Here is an 18,847-nt window from a genome sequence, read left to right as displayed (position 1 = left end):
GTTGTTCAGTGCGGCATGGTGTTGTTCAGTGCGGCATAATGTTGTCCAGTGCGCCATAATGTTGTTCAGTGCGGCATGGTGTTGTTTAGTGCGGGATGGTGTTGTTCAGTGCAGGATGGTGTTGTTCAGTGCGGCATGGTGTTGTTCAATGCGGCATGGTGTTGTTCAGTGCGGGATGGTGTTGTTCAGTGCGGCATGGTGTTGTTCAGTGCGGCATAATGTTGTTCAGTGCGGCATGGTGTTGTTCAGTGCGGCATGGTGTTGTTCAGTGCGGCATGGTGTTGTTCAGTGCGGCATGGTGTTGTTCAGTGCGGAATGGTGTTGTTCAGTGCGGCATGGTGTTGTTCAGTGCGGGATGGTGTTGTTCAATGCGGGATCGTGTTGTTCAGTGCGGGGTGGTGTTGTTCAGTGCAGGATGGTGTTGTTCAGTGCAGGATGGTGTTGTTCAGTGCGGCATGGTGTTGTTCAATGCAGGATCGTGTTGTTCAGTGCAGCATAATGTTGTTCAGTGCAGCATGGTGTTGTTCAGTGCGGCATGGTGTTGTTCAATGCGGCATGGTGTTGTTCAGTGCGGGATGGTGTTGTTCAGTGCGGCATGGTGTTTTTCAGTGCGGCATAATGTTGTTCAGTGCGGCATGGTGTTGTTCAGTGCGGCATGGTGTTGTTCAGTGCAGGATGGTGTTGTTCAGTGCGGCATGGTGTTGTTCAATGCAGGATCGTGTTGTTCAGTGCAGCATAATGTTGTTCAGTGCAGCATGGTGTTGTTCAGTGCGGCATGGTGTTGTTCAATGCGGCATGGTGTTGTTCACTGCGGGATGGTGTTGTTCAATGCGGGATCGTGTTGTTCAGTGCGGCATAATGTTGTTCAGTGCAGCATGGTGTTGTTCAGTGCGGCATGGTGTTGTTCAGTGCGACATAATGTTGTTTAGTGCGGCATAATGTTGTTCAGTGCGGCATAATGTTGTTCAGTGCGGCATGGTGTTGTTCAGTGCGGCATGGTGTTGTTCAGTGCGGCATGGTGTTGTTCAGTGCAGGATGGTGTTGTTCAGTGCGGCATGGTGTTGTTTAATGCGGCATGGTGTTGTTCAGTGCGGGATGGTGTTGTTCAGTGCAGGATGGTGTCGTTCAGTGCGGCATGGTGTTGTTCAGTGCGGAATGGTGTTGTTCAGTGCGGCATGGTGTTGTTCAGTGCGGCATGGTGTTGTTCAGTGCAGGATGGTGTTGTTCAATGCGGGATCGTGTTGTTCAGTGCGGCATGGTGTTGTTCAGTGCGGCATGGTGTTGTTCAGTGCGGCATAATGTTGTTCAGTGCGGCATGGTGTTGTTCAGTGCGGCATGGTGTTGTTCAGTGCGGCATGGTGTTGTTCAGTGCGGCATGGTGTTGTTCAGTGCGGCATAATGTTGTCCAGTGCGCCATAATGTTGTTCAGTGCGGCATGGTGTTGTTTAGTGCGGGATGGTGTTGTTCAGTGCAGGATGGTGTTGTTCAGTGCGGCATGGTGTTGTTCAATGCGGCATGGTGTTGTTCAGTGCGGGATGGTGTTGTTCAGTGCGGCATGGTGTTGTTCAGTGCGGCATAATGTTGTTCAGTGCGGCATGGTGTTGTTCAGTGCGGCATGGTGTTGTTCAGTGCGGCATGGTGTTGTTCAGTGCGGCATGGTGTTGTTCAGTGCGGAATGGTGTTGTTCAGTGCGGCATGGTGTTGTTCAGTGCGGGATGGTGTTCAATGCGGGATCGTGTTGTTCAGTGCGGGGTGGTGTTGTTCAGTGCAGGATGGTGTTGTTCAGTGCAGGATGGTGTTGTTCAGTGCGGCATGGTGTTGTTCAATGCAGGATCGTGTTGTTCAGTGCAGCATAATGTTGTTCAGTGCAGCATGGTGTTGTTCAGTGCGGCATGGTGTTGTTCAATGCGGCATGGTGTTGTTCAGTGCGGGATGGTGTTGTTCAGTGCGGCATGGTGTTTTTCAGTGCGGCATAATGTTGTTCAGTGCGGCATGGTGTTGTTCAGTGCGGCATGGTGTTGTTCAGTGCGACATAATGTTGTTCAGTGCGGCATAATGTTGTTCAGTGCGGCATGGTGTTGTTCAGTGCGGCATGGTGTTGTTCAGTGCGGCATAATGTTCAGTGCGGCATAATGTTGTTCAGTGCGGCATGGTGTTGTTCAGTGCGGGATGGTGTTGTTCAGTGCAGGATGGTGTTGTTCAGTGCGGCATGGTGTTCAGTGCGGGATGGTGTCTTTCAGTGCGGCATGGTGTCGTTCAGTGCGGCATGGTGTCTTTCAGTGCGGCATGGTGTCGTTCAGTGAGGCATGGTGTTGTTCAGTGCGGCATGGTGTTGTTTAGTGCGGCATGGTGTTGTTCAGTGCGGGATGGTGTTGTTCAGTGTGGCATGGTGTTCAGTGCGGCATGGTGTTGTTCAGTGCGGTATCGTGTTGTTCAGTGCGGTATCGTGTTTCTCAGTGCGGTATCGTGTTGTTCAGTGCAGTATCGTTGTGTTGTTCGTATTGTGTTTAACACTTAGCCTCTAACACTTAGCCTCTAACACTTAGCCTCTAGCATCTAGAAGGTAAATAAATAGGAAGGAAGGACTCACCGGTGACGTCTTCGCCCACGTCCAAGCGTTGTACTTTGTATTTTCATCCTTCTGACAGTGGAAAACATAGCCAACAAACACCGTGGAACCTAAACGAATGAAAGAAAACTATCATTTGGCCACAACCAACATTCACAGATACAACACAATGTGACGTGCGGGGTTGAGGTTAAAGGTTGAGTGAAGGGCCCTCGTTTTAAACTACTTTTTTGAAAAGGATTGGGAACAAGTAAGACGTATTTAATTTATTTAATGGGAAGTAGTAAGAGCTATTGAATTTAATCTATGTATTATATTCTATTGTATTGTATTCTGTTGTATTCTTTTGGATTGTATTCACACTAACCCCACTAAAACTTCAGCCCACAAAAACTCGCCTCTGGCGCCTAGCCTCTGGCACTTAGCCTCTAACACTTAGCCTTTAACACTTAGCCTTTAACACTTAGCCTTTAACACTTAGCCTAGAAGGTGAATAAATAGGGTTAAAGGTTGAGTGAAGGGACCTCGTTTTAAACTACTTTTTTGTAAAGGAGTGGGAACAAGTAAGACGTATTTAATTTATTTAATGGGAAGTAGTAAGACTTATTAAATTTATTTAATCTACTTTTCTTCCCAGGCAAAATTTGATGTGCTGCAATTCCAAATTTCCAAAGTGAATGAAGGAATGAAGTCCTTTAAATTATGATTTTGTATAAATACTAGGCATTAACACAAAATCGACAGCACAAAATGGGCAGACTTTACTTGTTTGAAAAGGACTGGTTACAAGACAGACTTTTTTAATTTATTTAATGGGAAGAAGACTTATTTAGTTTAATTGATCTATTTTTGTTCCCTGGCAAAATTCGATTTGCTGCAATTCCAAATTTCCAAAGTGAATGAAGGAAAGAAGTCGTTTAAATTATGATTTTGTTTAAATACTAGGCATAGACACAAAATCTACGGCACAAAATGGGCAGACTTTACTTGTTTGAAGAGGACTGGTTACAAGACAGACTTTTCTGATTTATTTAATGGGAAGAAGACTTATTTAGTTTATTTAATCTATTTTTGTTCCCTGGCAAAATTGGATTTGCTGAAATTGTATTTTGCCAAATCTTGCCTTGAGACCTGATAGGAAGTATTAAATGCTTAGTTAAATCAATACAAGTTGGTAATAAGAGCGAGTAATGTTGGTTGAACCGATGAATGAAGGTTGAAAGCAATTTAAATTATGACTTTGTATAAATACTAGATATTAACAGAACATCTACTGCGCGAAATGGGCAGAGTTTACTTGTTTGAGAAGGAGTGGCTTATTCAAAACTAAGATTTATTTAATCTGTTTGTTCCCAGGCAAAATTGGATGTGATGCAATTCCAAATTTCACCACATGATGGTGCCCAATTTTGACTTCATAGGACATATTAAACACTTAGCTTGTTATTATGTTCAAGGTAATCAGATTTGTTTATTATTCTAATGGCCTCTTCAAAACTATTCTGGATTACTACTTTGGATCTATTCTACATTACTTGGCAACAACATACTCTGTAACAGATTAGGCAGTATAATCATATCTGTTAACTTGAGAGTGCCCACACTCAATCTACTTATCGTGATGTGTTAAATCAATTACTGTTAGACATTATTTGTCTGATAATCTACCAAATCTTTGAATTGAAGAATTTGTGATTTAATTAATAGCTTGTTGTTATGTTAAGGGTAATCAGACTTGTATATAATTCTAATGGCCTTCTTTTGAAAACTATTCTGAATTACAACTTTGGATCTTATATTACTTTGCAACAATCTACTCCGTGACAGATTAGGCAGTATAATCACATATGTTAACTTCAGTGCCCACACTGTATTTATTTATGGTTATTTGTTAAATCAAGTACTGTTAGACATGAAATAGGAAGTGTTTAACATAAATGTTATGGCTACTCACCATTGTAGCTCGCTCCTGGTCAATGATACGAGCCTCTTCTTGCAGTGGAAAACTTGCAGCCAACAAACACCGTGGAACCTAAAGGAATGAAATTAAACATTAACATTTCGCCTCGACCAATTTTCACACGTACAACGCAACGCGGCTACACTTCTGCTATTACAAACGTAAATCTCCTTAAACACAATGAGTGTTACTTACCGTGTACGCTCTAGACGGTCCAGTTGCAAGCAGAAAATAAAGATATTTCTGTTGATAATCGTCGCTGCTCAGTGGCTCACGGCCATCGCGCCAACAGATTTGAATTTTGGCGGAGGTTCGGGCAATTACGTCATATCCACGGCACATGACTGCGACGTAATACCCGCTTATCTGAAACGGCAGTTAAAAGTAGAGTTACATCAAGTTTTCTTGGAACCTAAACGAATGAAAGAAAACTATCATTTGGCCACAACCAACATTCACAGATACAACACAACGTGCGGGGTTGGGGTTAAAGATTGAGTGAAGGGCCCTCGTTTTAAACTACTGTTTTGAAAAGGAGTGGGAACAAGTAAGACGTATTTAATTTATTTAATGGGAAGTAGTAAGACTTATTAAATTTATTTAATCTACTTTTCTTCCCAGGCAAAATTTGATGTGCTGCAATTCCAAATTTCCAAAGTGAATGAAGGAATGAAGTCCTTTAAATTATGATTTTGTATAAATACTAGGCATTAACACAAAATCGACGGCACAAAATGGGCAGACTTTACTTGTTTGAAAAGGACTGGTTACAAGACAGACTTTTTTAATTTATTTAATGGGAAGAAGACTTATTTAGTTTAATTGATCTATTTTTGTTCCCTGCCAAAATTCGATTTGCTGCAATTCCAAATTTCCAAAGTGAATGAAGGAAAGAAGTCGTTTAAATTATGATTTTGTTTAAATACTAGGCATAGACACAAAATCTACGGCACAAAATGGGCAGACTTTACTTGTTTGAAGAGGACTGGTTACAAGACAGACTTTTCTGATTTATTTAATGGGAAGAGGACTTATTTAGTTTATTTAATCTATTTTTGTTCCCTGGCAAAATTGGATTTGCTGAAATTGTATTTTGCCAAATCTCGATTTGAGACCTGATAGGAAGTATTAAACGCTTAGTTAAATCAATACAAGTTGGTAATAAGAGCGAGTAATGTTGGTTGAACCGATGAATGAAGGTTGAAAGCAATTTAAATTATGACTTTGTATAAATACTAGATATTAACAGAACATCTACTGCGCAAAATGGGCAGAGTTTACTTGTTTGAGAAGGAGTGGCTTATTCAAAACTAAGATTTATGTAATCTGTTTGTTCCCAGGCAAAATTGGATGTGATGCAATTCCAAATTTCACCACATGATGGTGCCCAATTTTGACTTCATAGGACATATTAAACACTTAGCTTGTTATTATGTTCAAGGTAATCAGATTTGTTTATCATTCTAATGGCCTCTTCAAAACTATTCTGGATTACTACTTTGGATCTATTCTACATTACTTGGCAACAACATACTCTGTAACAGATTAGGCAGTATAATCACATATGTTAACTTGAGAGTGCCCACACTCAATCTACTTATCGTGATGTGTTAAATCAATTACTGTTAGACATTATTTGTCTGATAATCTACCAAATCTTTGAATTGAAGAATTTGTGATTTAATTAATAGCTTGTTCAGGGTAATCAGACTTGTATATAATTCTAATGGCCTTCTTTTGAAAACTATTCTGAATTACAACTTTGGATCTTATATTACTTTGCAACAATCTACTCCGTGACAGATTAGGCAGTATAATCACATATGTTAACTTCAGTGCCCACACTGTATTTATTTATGGTTATTTGTTAAATCAAGTACTGTTAGACATGAAATAGGAAGTGTTTAACATAAATGTTATGGCTACTCACCATTGTAGCTCGCTCCTGGTCAATGATACGAGCCTCTTCTTGCAGTGGAAAACTTGCAGCCAACAAACACCGTGGAACCTAAAGGAATGAAATTAAACATTAACATTTCGCCTCGACCAATTTTCACACGTACAACGCAACGCGGCTACACTTCTGCTATTACAAACGTAAATCTCCTTAAACACAATGAGTGTTACTTACCGTGTACGCTCTAGACGGTCCAGTTGCAAGCAGAAAATAAAGATATTTCTGTTGATAATCGTCGCTGCTCAGTGGCTCACGGCCATCGCGCCAACAGATTTGAATTTTGGCGGAGGTTCGGGCAATTACGTCATATCCGCGGCATTTGACTGCGACGTAATACCCGCTTATCTGAAACGGCAGTTAAAAGTAGAGTTACATCAAGTTTTCTTGGAACCTAAACGAATGAAAGAAAACTATCATTTGGCCACAACCAACATTCACAGATACAACACAACGTGCGGGGTTGAGGTTAAAGATTGAGTGAAGGGCCCTCGTTTTAAACTACTGTTTTGAAAAGGAGTGGGAACAAGTAAGACGTATTTAATTTATTTAATGGGAAGTAGTAAGACTTATTAAATTTATTTAATCTACTTTTCTTCCCAGGCAAAATTTGATGTGCTGCAATTCCAAATTTCCAAAGTGAATGAAGGAATGAAGTCCTTTAAATTATGATTTTGTATAAATACTAGGCATTAACACAAAATCGACGGCACAAAATGGGCAGACTTTACTTGTTTGAAAAGGACTGGTTACAAGACAGACTTTTTTAATTTATTTAATGGGAAGAAGACTTATTTAGTTTAATTGATCTATTTTTGTTCCCTGCCAAAATTCGATTTGCTGCAATTCCAAATTTCCAAAGTGAATGAAGGAAAGAAGTCGTTTAAATTATGATTTTGTTTAAATACTAGGCATAGACACAAAATCTACGGCACAAAATGGGCAGACTTTACTTGTTTGAAGAGGACTGGTTACAAGACAGACTTTTCTGATTTATTTAATGGGAAGAGGACTTATTTAGTTTATTTAATCTATTTTTGTTCCCTGGCAAAATTGGATTTGCTGAAATTGTATTTTGCCAAATCTCGATTTGAGACCTGATAGGAAGTATTAAACGCTTAGTTAAATCAATACAAGTTGGTAATAAGAGCGAGTAATGTTGGTTGAACCGATGAATGAAGGTTGAAAGCAATTTAAATTATGACTTTGTATAAATACTAGATATTAACAGAACATCTACTGCGCAAAATGGGCAGAGTTTACTTGTTTGAGAAGGAGTGGCTTATTCAAAACTAAGATTTATGTAATCTGTTTGTTCCCAGGCAAAATTGGATGTGATGCAATTCCAAATTTCACCACATGATGGTGCCCAATTTTGACTTCATAGGACATATTAAACACTTAGCTTGTTATTATGTTCAAGGTAATCAGATTTGTTTATCATTCTAATGGCCTCTTCAAAACTATTCTGGATTACTACTTTGGATGTATTCTACATTACTTGGCAACAACATACTCTGTAACAGATTAGGCAGTATAATCACATATGTTAACTTGAGAGTGCCCACACTCAATCTACTTATCGTGATGTGTTAAATCAATTACTGTTAGACATTATTTGTCTGATAATCTACCAAATCTTTGAATTGAAGAATTTGTGATTTAATTAATAGCTTGTTCAGGGTAATCAGACTTGTATATAATTCTAATGGCCTTCTTTTGAAAACTATTCTGAATTACAACTTTGGATCTTATATTACTTTGCAACAATCTACTCCGTGACAGATTAGGCAGTATAATCACATATGTTAACTTCAGTGCCCACACTGTATTTATTTATGGTTATTTGTTAAATCAAGTACTGTTAGACATGAAATAGGAAGTGTTTAACATAAATGTTATGGCTACTCACCATTGTAGCTCGCTCCTGGTCAATGATACGAGCCTCTTCTTGCAGTGGAAAACTTGCAGCCAACAAACACCGTGGAACCTAAAGGAATGAAATTAAACATTAACATTTCGCCTCGACCAATTTTCACACGTACAACGCAACGCGGCTACACTTCTGCTATTACAAACGTAAATCTCCTTAAACACAATGAGTGTTACTTACCGTGTACGCTCTAGACGGTCCAGTTGCAAGCAGAAAATAAAGATATTTCTGTTGATAATCGTCGCTGCTCAGTGGCTCACGGCCATCGCGCCAACAGATTTGAATTTTGGCGGAGGTTCGGGCAATTACGTCATATCCGCGGCATTTGACTGCGACGTAATACCCGCTTATCTGAAACGGCAGTTAAAAGTAGAGTTACATCAAGTTTTCTTGGAACCTAAACGAATGAAAGAAAACTATCATTTGGCCACAACCAACATTCACAGATACAACACAACGTGCGGGGTTGAGGTTAAAGATTGAGTGAAGGGCCCTCGTTTTAAACTACTGTTTTGAAAAGGAGTGGGAACAAGTAAGACGTATTTAATTTATTTAATGGGAAGTAGTAAGACTTATTAAATTTATTTAATCTACTTTTCTTCCCAGGCAAAATTTGATGTGCTGCAATTCCAAATTTCCAAAGTGAATGAAGGAATGAAGTCCTTTAAATTATGATTTTGTATAAATACTAGGCATTAACACAAAATCGACGGCACAAAATGGGCAGACTTTACTTGTTTGAAAAGGACTGGTTACAAGACAGACTTTTTTAATTTATTTAATGGGAAGAAGACTTATTTAGTTTAATTGATCTATTTTTGTTCCCTGCCAAAATTCGATTTGCTGCAATTCCAAATTTCCAAAGTGAATGAAGGAAAGAAGTCGTTTAAATTATGATTTTGTTTAAATACTAGGCATAGACACAAAATCTACGGCACAAAATGGGCAGACTTTACTTGTTTGAAGAGGACTGGTTACAAGACAGACTTTTCTGATTTATTTAATGGGAAGAGGACTTATTTAGTTTATTTAATCTATTTTTGTTCCCTGGCAAAATTGGATTTGCTGAAATTGTATTTTGCCAAATCTCGATTTGAGACCTGATAGGAAGTATTAAACGCTTAGTTAAATCAATACAAGTTGGTAATAAGAGCGAGTAATGTTGGTTGAACCGATGAATGAAGGTTGAAAGCAATTTAAATTATGACTTTGTATAAATACTAGATATTAACAGAACATCTACTGCGCAAAATGGGCAGAGTTTACTTGTTTGAGAAGGAGTGGCTTATTCAAAACTAAGATTTATGTAATCTGTTTGTTCCCAGGCAAAATTGGATGTGATGCAATTCCAAATTTCACCACATGATGGTGCCCAATTTTGACTTCATAGGACATATTAAACACTTAGCTTGTTATTATGTTCAAGGTAATCAGATTTGTTTATCATTCTAATGGCCTCTTCAAAACTATTCTGGATTACTACTTTGGATCTATTCTACATTACTTGGCAACAACATACTCTGTAACAGATTAGGCAGTATAATCACATATGTTAACTTGAGAGTGCCCACACTCAATCTACTTATCGTGATGTGTTAAATCAATTACTGTTAGACATTATTTGTCTGATAATCTACCAAATCTTTGAATTGAAGAATTTGTGATTTAATTAATAGCTTGTTCAGGGTAATCAGACTTGTATATAATTCTAATGGCCTTCTTTTGAAAACTATTCTGAATTACAACTTTGGATCTTATATTACTTTGCAACAATCTACTCGGTGACAGATTAGGCAGTATAATCACATATGTTAACTTCAGTGCCCACACTGTATTTATTTATGGTTATTTGTTAAATCAAGTACTGTTAGACATGAAATAGGAAGTGTTTAACATAAATGTTATGGCTACTCACCATTGTAGCTCGCTCCTGGTCAATGATATGAGCCTCTTCTTGCAGTGGAAAACTTGCAGCCAACAAACACCGTGGAACCTAAAGGAATGAAATTAAACATTAACATTTCGCCCGGACCAACATTCACACGTACAACGCAACGCGGCTACACTTCTGCTATTACAAACGTAAATCTCCTTAAACACAACGAGTGTTACTTACCGTGTACGCTCTAGGCAAAATTGGATGTGATGCAATTCCAAATCTATCTGAAACGGCAGTTAAAAGTAGAGTTACATCAAGTTTTCTTTTTTAATCAACACAATCATTTACAACCGTTGACCAGAAAGAATCGTCGAAATTCGACGTCCCCCACAAACGCCACGCTCACTCGCTTTTCAGGGCAACAAAAGTACTTCTTTTTAAAAACGATGAGTTGTACTTACCGTGTACGCTCTGGACGGTCCAGTTGCAAGCAGAAAATAAAAATATTTCTCTTGTTAGTCGTATGTTACCATCCGCTGTGTCTTTGTCAACATCGCCGCCATTTTCCTACTTCCTGCTGCGAGCCACGCCCACGGATTTAAATTTGGGCGGAAGCTCTTTCCATTGGCGTCGTTTTCGCGTATAGCAAATCCGATTGGTTGGGAAGGGGGCACGGTTATGCAGCCGAGGAGTCCTGTGATCGGTGGGATGTAAAGTAGGCGTCGACGTCACGTCCGCGTCACGTGACCACGACGTGGCAGACGTCAAATAGCAACCGCTGTTTTGTTTAGTAGACTTACAGTTGTTATGCATTGACATAATGGCGCACACACCAAATAGATTTAAATAAATTAAATAATTCTTCTGCCCACTCTCTTTTAAACAAGTTAACTCTCCCCGCGGATTTGAATTCCGGCGAAAGTTACGCCCATCGACGTCACGTATGTCACGTGACCACGACGTGGCAGATGTCATATAGCAACCGCTGTTTTGTTTAGTAGATTTACAGTTGTTATGCATTGGCATAATGGTGTGCACTCAAAATAGATTTAAATAAATTAAATATTTCTTCTGCCTACTCCCTTTTAAACAAGTTAACTCTGCCCACGTCCATTGACGTCTTGTCTGCGTCACGTGACCACGACGTAGCGACGTCATATAGTAACCGCTGTTTTGACCAGTAGACTTAGTTATTATGCGTTGACATAATGGCGCACTGGTTAGCATGGCCACCTCTTAAGCATGATGATGCGGGTTCGACGCCTGATCAATGTTAGCATGGAGTGAGCTGAAGTGCATGGCGCTGAAGATTTGAATCTTTGAAATGCGCTGAGGTCTGACATATCAGGCAGAATGGTTTGCCATCACGTTCAACAAAAAATAGAAACTTTCCCACTCTGATTAAAACGTCCTGTGTTCATCTACGTATTTTCGTTTTGCTGTGCATCTTTTCCCTGCCATTTCGAGAGCCCAATTGACACTCATAGTTTAAAGAAATGTGTTTGCCCATCCTACTTTGTGGAATTTCACCACATGCGCTTTTGACCAAAATACCAAATTGAACTCAAGTGAAGCCAACACGCACAACCCCCCCCCCCCCCCCCCCCCCCACACACACACAAATGTTGATATGAACATACAGTGCCGTGAAAAAGTTTGTGAACCCTTAGGATTTTACAATATATTTGCACTTTTTTTAAAGAAATGACGGTGACAAGTTTACAAAAGTGTTACAGGATATTGACACAAGGCTAGTTAGCATTGACACAAATCTGCAAAACCCTGTTTTAACAGGAAGCATAAGAAAATAGCAAAAAAATCAAAACACAGGTGTGAATAAGTTTGTGAACCTTTCCACCTATAGAAGTTAAAACTGACTGTGTGACATGTCTTTCAATACTAGATGACTTCAGGTAATTTCATGTGACTTGACAGACCTTAAAGCCACACTTGTTGTATACTCACCTGAATGTACTTGTCATTTAGTAGAGCTATACCTGCGTGGACACAAACATTACAAATCTAGCAATGGGAAGATCTAAAGAGCTGTCTCCAGACCACAGAGGAGCAATAATTGCAGCTCACAAATCTGGAAAAGGTTACAAAACCATAGCCAAAGATCTGCAGCTACATGTTTCAACTGTAAGACAAGTGATTTACAAGTACCAAGAACATGGAGTAACTACTTCACTTCGAAGATCTGGTCGTCCAAGGAAGATAACAGGCAGAGCAGAAAGAAAGATGGTGAGAGAAGTCACTGATAACCCCAGACTTACCTCTAGAGACCTTCAGAAATCTCTCTCAAGCAAAGGAATTGAAGTTCATGACAGCACCATCAGAAAAAGACTGGCTCAGAATAACCTTCATGGAAGGGTAGCAAGGAAGAAGCCATTACTATCAAAAAAGAATATTGCAGCTCGGTTAAAATTTGCTCAAGAGCACATAGGAAAGCCTCAAGAATTTTGGAACAACATTTTATGGACTGATGAATCTAAAATAGAACTTTTTGGCCAAAATCAAAACAGATTTGTTTGGAGACGACCAAGCACAGCTTATCAACAAAAGCACCTCATCCCAACTGTAAAACATGGAGGAGGACGAGTACTCGTATGGGGCTGCTTTGCAGCAGCAGGACCAGGGCAACTTACCATCATAGAAGGAATCATGAATTCCGAGGTTTACCAAAATATTCTGGAAGAAAACGTTAAACCGTCTGTAAAGAAGCTCAAGTTAAGAAGAAACTGGATGCTGCAACAGGACAATGATCCAAAGCATGCAAGTAAATCAACATCGGAATGGCTCAAAAAGAAAAAATTCAATGTTCTGGAGTGGCCCAGTCAAAGTCCAGACTTAAATCCGATAGAAATGTTGTGGTCGGACCTGAAAAAAGCAGTGCACCAAAGAAAACCATCAAACCTTGGACAACTGAAGCAGTTCTGCAGGGAGGAGTGGCCCAAAATCTCCCCAGCTCGATGTGAGAGACTCGTCAGTACTTACAAGAAAAGATTGCAAGAAGTCATTGCTGCTAAAGGAGGTGCAACAAGCTATTAACTCTGACTGTTGGCAAGGGTTCACAAACTTATTCACAACTGCGTTTTCATTATTTTGTTATTCTTGTGTGTTTATAGTTAAAATATAGTCCTATTAATTTGTATTCAGCCATAATGGCAATGTGTCACCATTCTGTAACACTATTGTGAACTTGTCTCCGTTATTTCTTTAAAAAAATGCAAATATATTGTAAAATCCTAAGGGTTCACAAACTTTTTCACGGCACTGTAAAAGAGCCGCATGCGGTTCGGGAGTTGCGGCTTGGCCAAACCTGTACTATACAACTTTATTTGTATAAAATTTTCACAACAGCTGTCACACAAACAAAGCGGGAAAAACCGAAGACGTGCGTGTTCCGCCCACGCTGGATTTATTTGCACCTTTGAAAAGACACCGTATTGCCGCAGATGTGGCAAAGAGTACTTTTGGGCATCTGAGACGGAAGGATGTCCAAAGCATCACGTCACCTGCTCTGGTAGGCATGGTGGTGGGACGTTGAGGTCAACCGCTTTGGGGTTGGCTGACTCTTTGATCGCAGGATGCCACACACTTGAAGACAGAAGCAGAAAAGCAGAGCTAAATGCAAAATGTACTCACCGGTGACTCCAATTTTTTTCCCCCCTGAAGAAACAGCTGGACGGGTGGCCCCGGCTGGCCAGTGGGACTCTTGTTATTCTGACCCTTTTTAGTGCGCGTTTGGGGCAACAACCGTTTTTTGTGGCGCTCTCTTCTGGTTCAAAAGTGCCCTGCATGTGAATTTGCTTTTCCTGCCTTCTGATTGGATGAGCGCCGGTGTGACGCGGTGCCTCTGTCACCGTGGCGGGGGGTATACGTTGGCATCGGAGCGTCTGCCAACGTCTGAGACCGGCTGGCAGTGTATCGGAGGTGTCGAGTGCGGTGCCGCTGGAGCTCACTCACCAGCTGGTGTTAGGGCCACAGAATGAAGGCCAAGGAGAAGAATAGAAAGAGAAACAGAAACTTCTCCTCCAATTGTTTGATTTGTCTCTTCTGAGCTTCGATGAATTCTTTCAGCTCTTTGTTCCTCTAGGACGGACAAATGGAAAGTGGCATTCAAAAGCCAGTAAGCGTGCAAGTAAGTGCCGGGCTGGCTTTGGGCCCTTACCTGTTGCGCGCTGTGCAGCAGATCCATTCTCTCTTGGAGGATGCAAGCGTCGCGCTCCCTCAACTCGCACATCAGGGCTCGCTTCCATTGGTCCACGGCGCTCCTAAGCTCTTCTCTCTGATCCGCCGTCAGCACGTCATTCACGCCAGCGTGGCTGGCTTTTTCGCCGTCCGTGGCGGGGCAGTCCCGCTGCGGTAGCGCCTCGTACAACATGGCCTCCAGCTCCAGGATCCTCTGGGCCGCAATCCTCGTCCATCAGTGGTCCGGCGGGAGATTTGAGGGCGGCTTACCTTATGAGCCTGGTCCATGGAACACTTCCTGAAGTCCAACTCTTCATCCAGGTAGCCCTTCTGCTTGCAGAACATATCCTAGCACAGCTCAAGGTCAGAATTGTTGGGGCACATTGCCGGAGTTCCCCTTGGCTGATGTCGCGTGTCTGTCTACCTTCTCACTTTCAATGTCCAACATCTTCTGTTGAAGTGCTGACTTGGTCACTTTGATGTATTCTAACCACTGAGGAAAGGCTGCTGTCACATAAGCAGAATGCGAGAGCGTGCGTGGACGTGCGCGTTACCTTCTCGGCTAGGGTGAGAAGGGTCCTGGCGTGAATCACGACCACCTGCTCCTCGTTGGTGAGATTCTGCAAGAGCCCAAAGGCACAGCGTCAACAAGCTTCTTTCAGCGCAAAGCCTTCCAAAAGTCACATTTGAGCCGCCGAGTCTCGTGGAGTGCGAACATAAGGAGTTCGACATACACTTACGGCGTTATAGCCCAGGATGTCCAGCTTCTTCATCAGATCACTGATGACGATGTCCGGGGGAAAGGCGCAAGGAGCAATGTAAGGTGTTCTGGGACCTCGGGTTAAGGTTAGGGTTGCGAGGGACGCCTTACGTACGCTCACGCCCTCGGCCTCGCAGTAGATCTGCAAAGGGCTGAGGCCGTCTGGGAAACGGACTTGCAGAAACTTCAAGACGGGGGAGCGCCACTCCCTCTCCTGAAAGGCAGAGGCATGCATCCGTCCGTCCGTCCGTCCGTCCGTCCGTCACATCTCTGGCCTCAACACGCTTGTGCGAGTCTTCCCACCTCCAGCTCCAGGATGCGGAACTCAAGCAGTTCGTTTTGGTCTCGGATATCCTGGATGTGCTCTTTCAGACGCGCTTCTTCCGCCTCCATCCGCCTGACCTGAAAAGACAGTCAGACCTCATCTGCGGGGCTTCCCGACAGGTGTGACGCCAAGCGACTCCGCCCAGCGCCTTTCTTTCCGTCACCTTTTCGGCCAACTGCTGATTGCTCTGACGCAGCAGCTGCTTCTCCTCCACCCACTTGACATTCTAGAAGAGACAAACGCGTGGACAGCTTTGGAATGTTGTGTCATTTTCATCCACAAATTCTTTGGTTGACTGGAAAATGACATTTGCTTTTCTCCGCATTTTCCCAGCCACGTTCGGGGGGGGGGGGGGGGGGGTTGGTCCAGTAATGCCAGACGGATGAGTGACTGAAGAATGTAGCTATTTTGTCTGAGAAAAAGGTGTGCTCATTGATGAGCTTACCTGTCCTTGTTGCTTCAGCGCTGACTCCAGATCTGCTACTCTGCTTTGATAGTGACCCATTTCTACCATCAGCTTTTCTCTGGTCTGAAAGGAGGAGGAGGGAGGCTCCTCCTCCTCCTTTCAGACCAGAGAACACCCGAGGCTGGGTGAGAACGGGGAGGCTGCGACCCGGCCGGGGGTTGCGGGAAGGGGCGCCACCTTGATCTCCTTCTCGGCGTCGTAGTCCCCTTTCGCTGGTCTGGGCTAGCAGAGCGTAGGCTCGTTGCAGCGCTTGATATTCTTGCGTCAGCTGGCGGTAGCGAAGCTCCGCCTCTTCATGCACACACCAATGCAACACAGCACTAGTACCAGAATCAGTCAGACCGGCGACAAAGCACCCGCGACGCAAAGACGAGTCCGATTCCAGGCTGAAGAGGAATGTTTGGTGCCAATACGCTGGCAGAAATGGCGGGCTACCTCTTCGGGTTCCGTGTCGGGGGTTCTGTCGGTGTGAAAAGACAAGGACGATCCGTCCGAGTCCACCAACACGTCTTCGTCGTAGCCGTAAAATGTTTCGATGACCTGCGGGCGCGGAAGCAAACATCTCTCTGAACAAACTGAAGCGACACCTCACGATGAATCGACGAGAGGAACGATAGCGAGAAAAAGGCCATTTCATCTTGCGCAACACCAAGCAGCCGCAAACAAACAGACTCACCTTGCAGGACCTCACGCTTTGTTCCTCCTCAGAGATTCTCGACGTCGGTATCGTAGCATCAAATCTCTCTCCTGTCGACACAAATAATCCGCCTTTGAGATTCTTTGGATGCAAAGGGAACGAACGGCTCCGGCGCAGAAACAAACGCGACTCACAATGACATTTCTGACATGAGCTCCTGTCTCCAGAGCCTGAAAAACACGTCACCGGCGATGATTGGAGGGACGCTCGTCTTTTCCAAAAGTGACAACTACAGGGTGTGTCAGGGTTTTCCAGATTATCTTTATCGTATCATTGTGTTGCTTTGACTTTGACTGCGACCTGTAATAAATAATATTATTTATCCCTTATTTATCCCTATCGCTTATCCCTTCCTACACAAAGTCGTAAAACACCCCTTGCTATGTTTTGACTAGAGGTCAAGGGCTTCCTCTATTCAATCCACTCTTACACCCACCCTGTTTCTCTTAATTAAAATGCTCGTGCAGGAGCCGAGAGTCAGACTTCATTCGTACAACGGATGGACTCTCCACCTGCAGGTGTCCAAAAGAACTTACTTGTCTCCCGTGTGGTTCTTGCAAAATAAGTTGGAGCGAGCGCAACTCTAACAGGGTGCATTTTGCCACTAGCTGCCTACGGACAATGACGTCGCGCTCGCGGCTCATGGTTGACGGGCTGAGCAGCCGGGCAAGTCCGTCGTTTTCAGCGCACAGCGAGTGGCAAAGGCGCTGACAAAACGGGAGCTTTGAGCTGCTGAAAACGGCAAAACAAGTCTAAAGCGTGTTCAAACGCGTGCGCACAATGCTCCTGCTTGAAAGGTCGGAATTTAAGGGGCCAATTTTTTGGATGGCGGCCGCCGGCCAAGCTTTGGACGGAAAAGGTTTCCTGGCGACAGCGAGCGAGCGCGGCGCTGCCGTACGTGCACCGAGTCGCCTGCCTGAAGACCTTGGACAAGTCGTCGATGATGTGCCGCTGCTCCACAACTTGAAGGAACTCCATTTCACCGTCCTGCTGGCCGCAACCGCGGTCCAGGTCATTGAGCGAACTAGGCCTTCTCTGTGGAACACAAATGCAGTGGACTCTGTTGGCACGCCGCCGTTGTCCGCGTCGACTTACCAAGCTTGCCATCTCCTCGTTCTCCTGGGTGACAAAGCGCACTTTGTTTTCAAGGCGACACAGCACCAGCGAGAGTTCTTCATTCTTCCTGCTCAGGCGTTTGTTTTTGTACAGGAGTGGCAGAAACTGGCTTTCTGTTTCTCTCAGTCGCTTTAGCTGCAAGCATGAAGTGCGGGATGTGAAAGACGCACAACACGCGGGCCAGAACGTATCCATTCCTTTTGCATCGGTTTGAACGGAATCGTGGCTTTGGCTCCCAATAAAAGACATCTACCAGGCAACCGACTCGCCGCGCCGCTCAACTAATAAGCAAGCGCAATGGGTGCCTCGCTGGATGGCGCGCATCAAACGTAGCGCAAACCTTCAAGCGTGCCGTCAATAAATTACCAGTTCATTGCGCTCTTCAGAAAGCAGGGCGTTTCGATCCTCCAGTTTCCTGATGACTGCGCTGAGCTCAGCGATTTTCAGATGAAACCGTCGCGTGTCCCGATCCTCCTGAGACTGAAAACGCCCCGCAACACACACACACAAGCACTCGTTCAAAGTTCAAAACTGTTTTTGTGCTACCTTCCTCCAGCAACGAACTAAGTCATGCGTACTGCAAGTGTGTGATGAGGTGGCTTACGCAATGAAGAGGATTGCTAGTAGCGGCGTTGACCCCACTTCCAGGGTAGTTTAGGCCCGCCCTTTGGGAATCCCTCAGGGCAGCGATCTGCTGCTCGGCAGCCTGAGTCTGCAGCTGAAGGCGGTGGACGTGGCCGGCCCCAGGGCTTCATCCAAAACACTAACCGCTCTGTCTTTCAGCTTGATCTCATCCGTCTGGATGTACAAACGGGGAGCGCTCAGGCAGGCGGGCAAACTCATTTGCCAGAATTGTGACAAAAACAAAGAGAGCAACCGGCCAATTTTTTTCTTGAATCGACTAGAACACCTTTGCTGTGACAAAAGCGAAGCGAGCAACCGGACATTTTCTTCTTGTGAAATAGAATAGAATAGAATGCCTTAGGTGTCATTG

The 18,847-nt window shown here is 43.3% G+C and overlaps 2 long non-coding RNA genes across 2 annotated transcripts; both read right to left on the bottom strand.

The window, feature by feature from the left end:
* Positions 1 to 8,633: 8,633 nt before the first annotated feature.
* LOC148395900 (uncharacterized) lies at positions 8,634 to 10,854 on the bottom strand. The gene is made up of 4 exons (XR_015859225.1): positions 10,757 to 10,854; positions 10,533 to 10,579; positions 10,332 to 10,409; positions 8,634 to 8,767 (listed from the first exon to the last, which is right to left on the bottom strand). It is a non-coding gene; the product is annotated as an uncharacterized LOC148395900 (long non-coding RNA).
* Positions 10,855 to 14,766: 3,912 nt separating this feature from the next.
* LOC148395899 (uncharacterized) lies at positions 14,767 to 15,092 on the bottom strand. Its single transcript, XR_015859044.1, has 3 exons — positions 15,044 to 15,092; positions 14,914 to 14,982; positions 14,767 to 14,837 (listed from the first exon to the last, which is right to left on the bottom strand). It is a non-coding gene; the product is annotated as an uncharacterized LOC148395899 (long non-coding RNA).
* Positions 15,093 to 18,847: the final 3,755 nt, after the last annotated feature.

This window comes from Syngnathus floridae, chromosome 6 (genome assembly GCF_059516105.1).
Source record: "Syngnathus floridae isolate MCC-2025c chromosome 6, RoL_Sflo_1.0, whole genome shotgun sequence".
Taxonomy (NCBI): domain Eukaryota; kingdom Metazoa; phylum Chordata; class Actinopteri; order Syngnathiformes; family Syngnathidae; genus Syngnathus; species Syngnathus floridae.
Note: the sequence above shows the minus strand (reverse complement) of the source record. Positions and strands in the feature narration are given on the sequence as shown.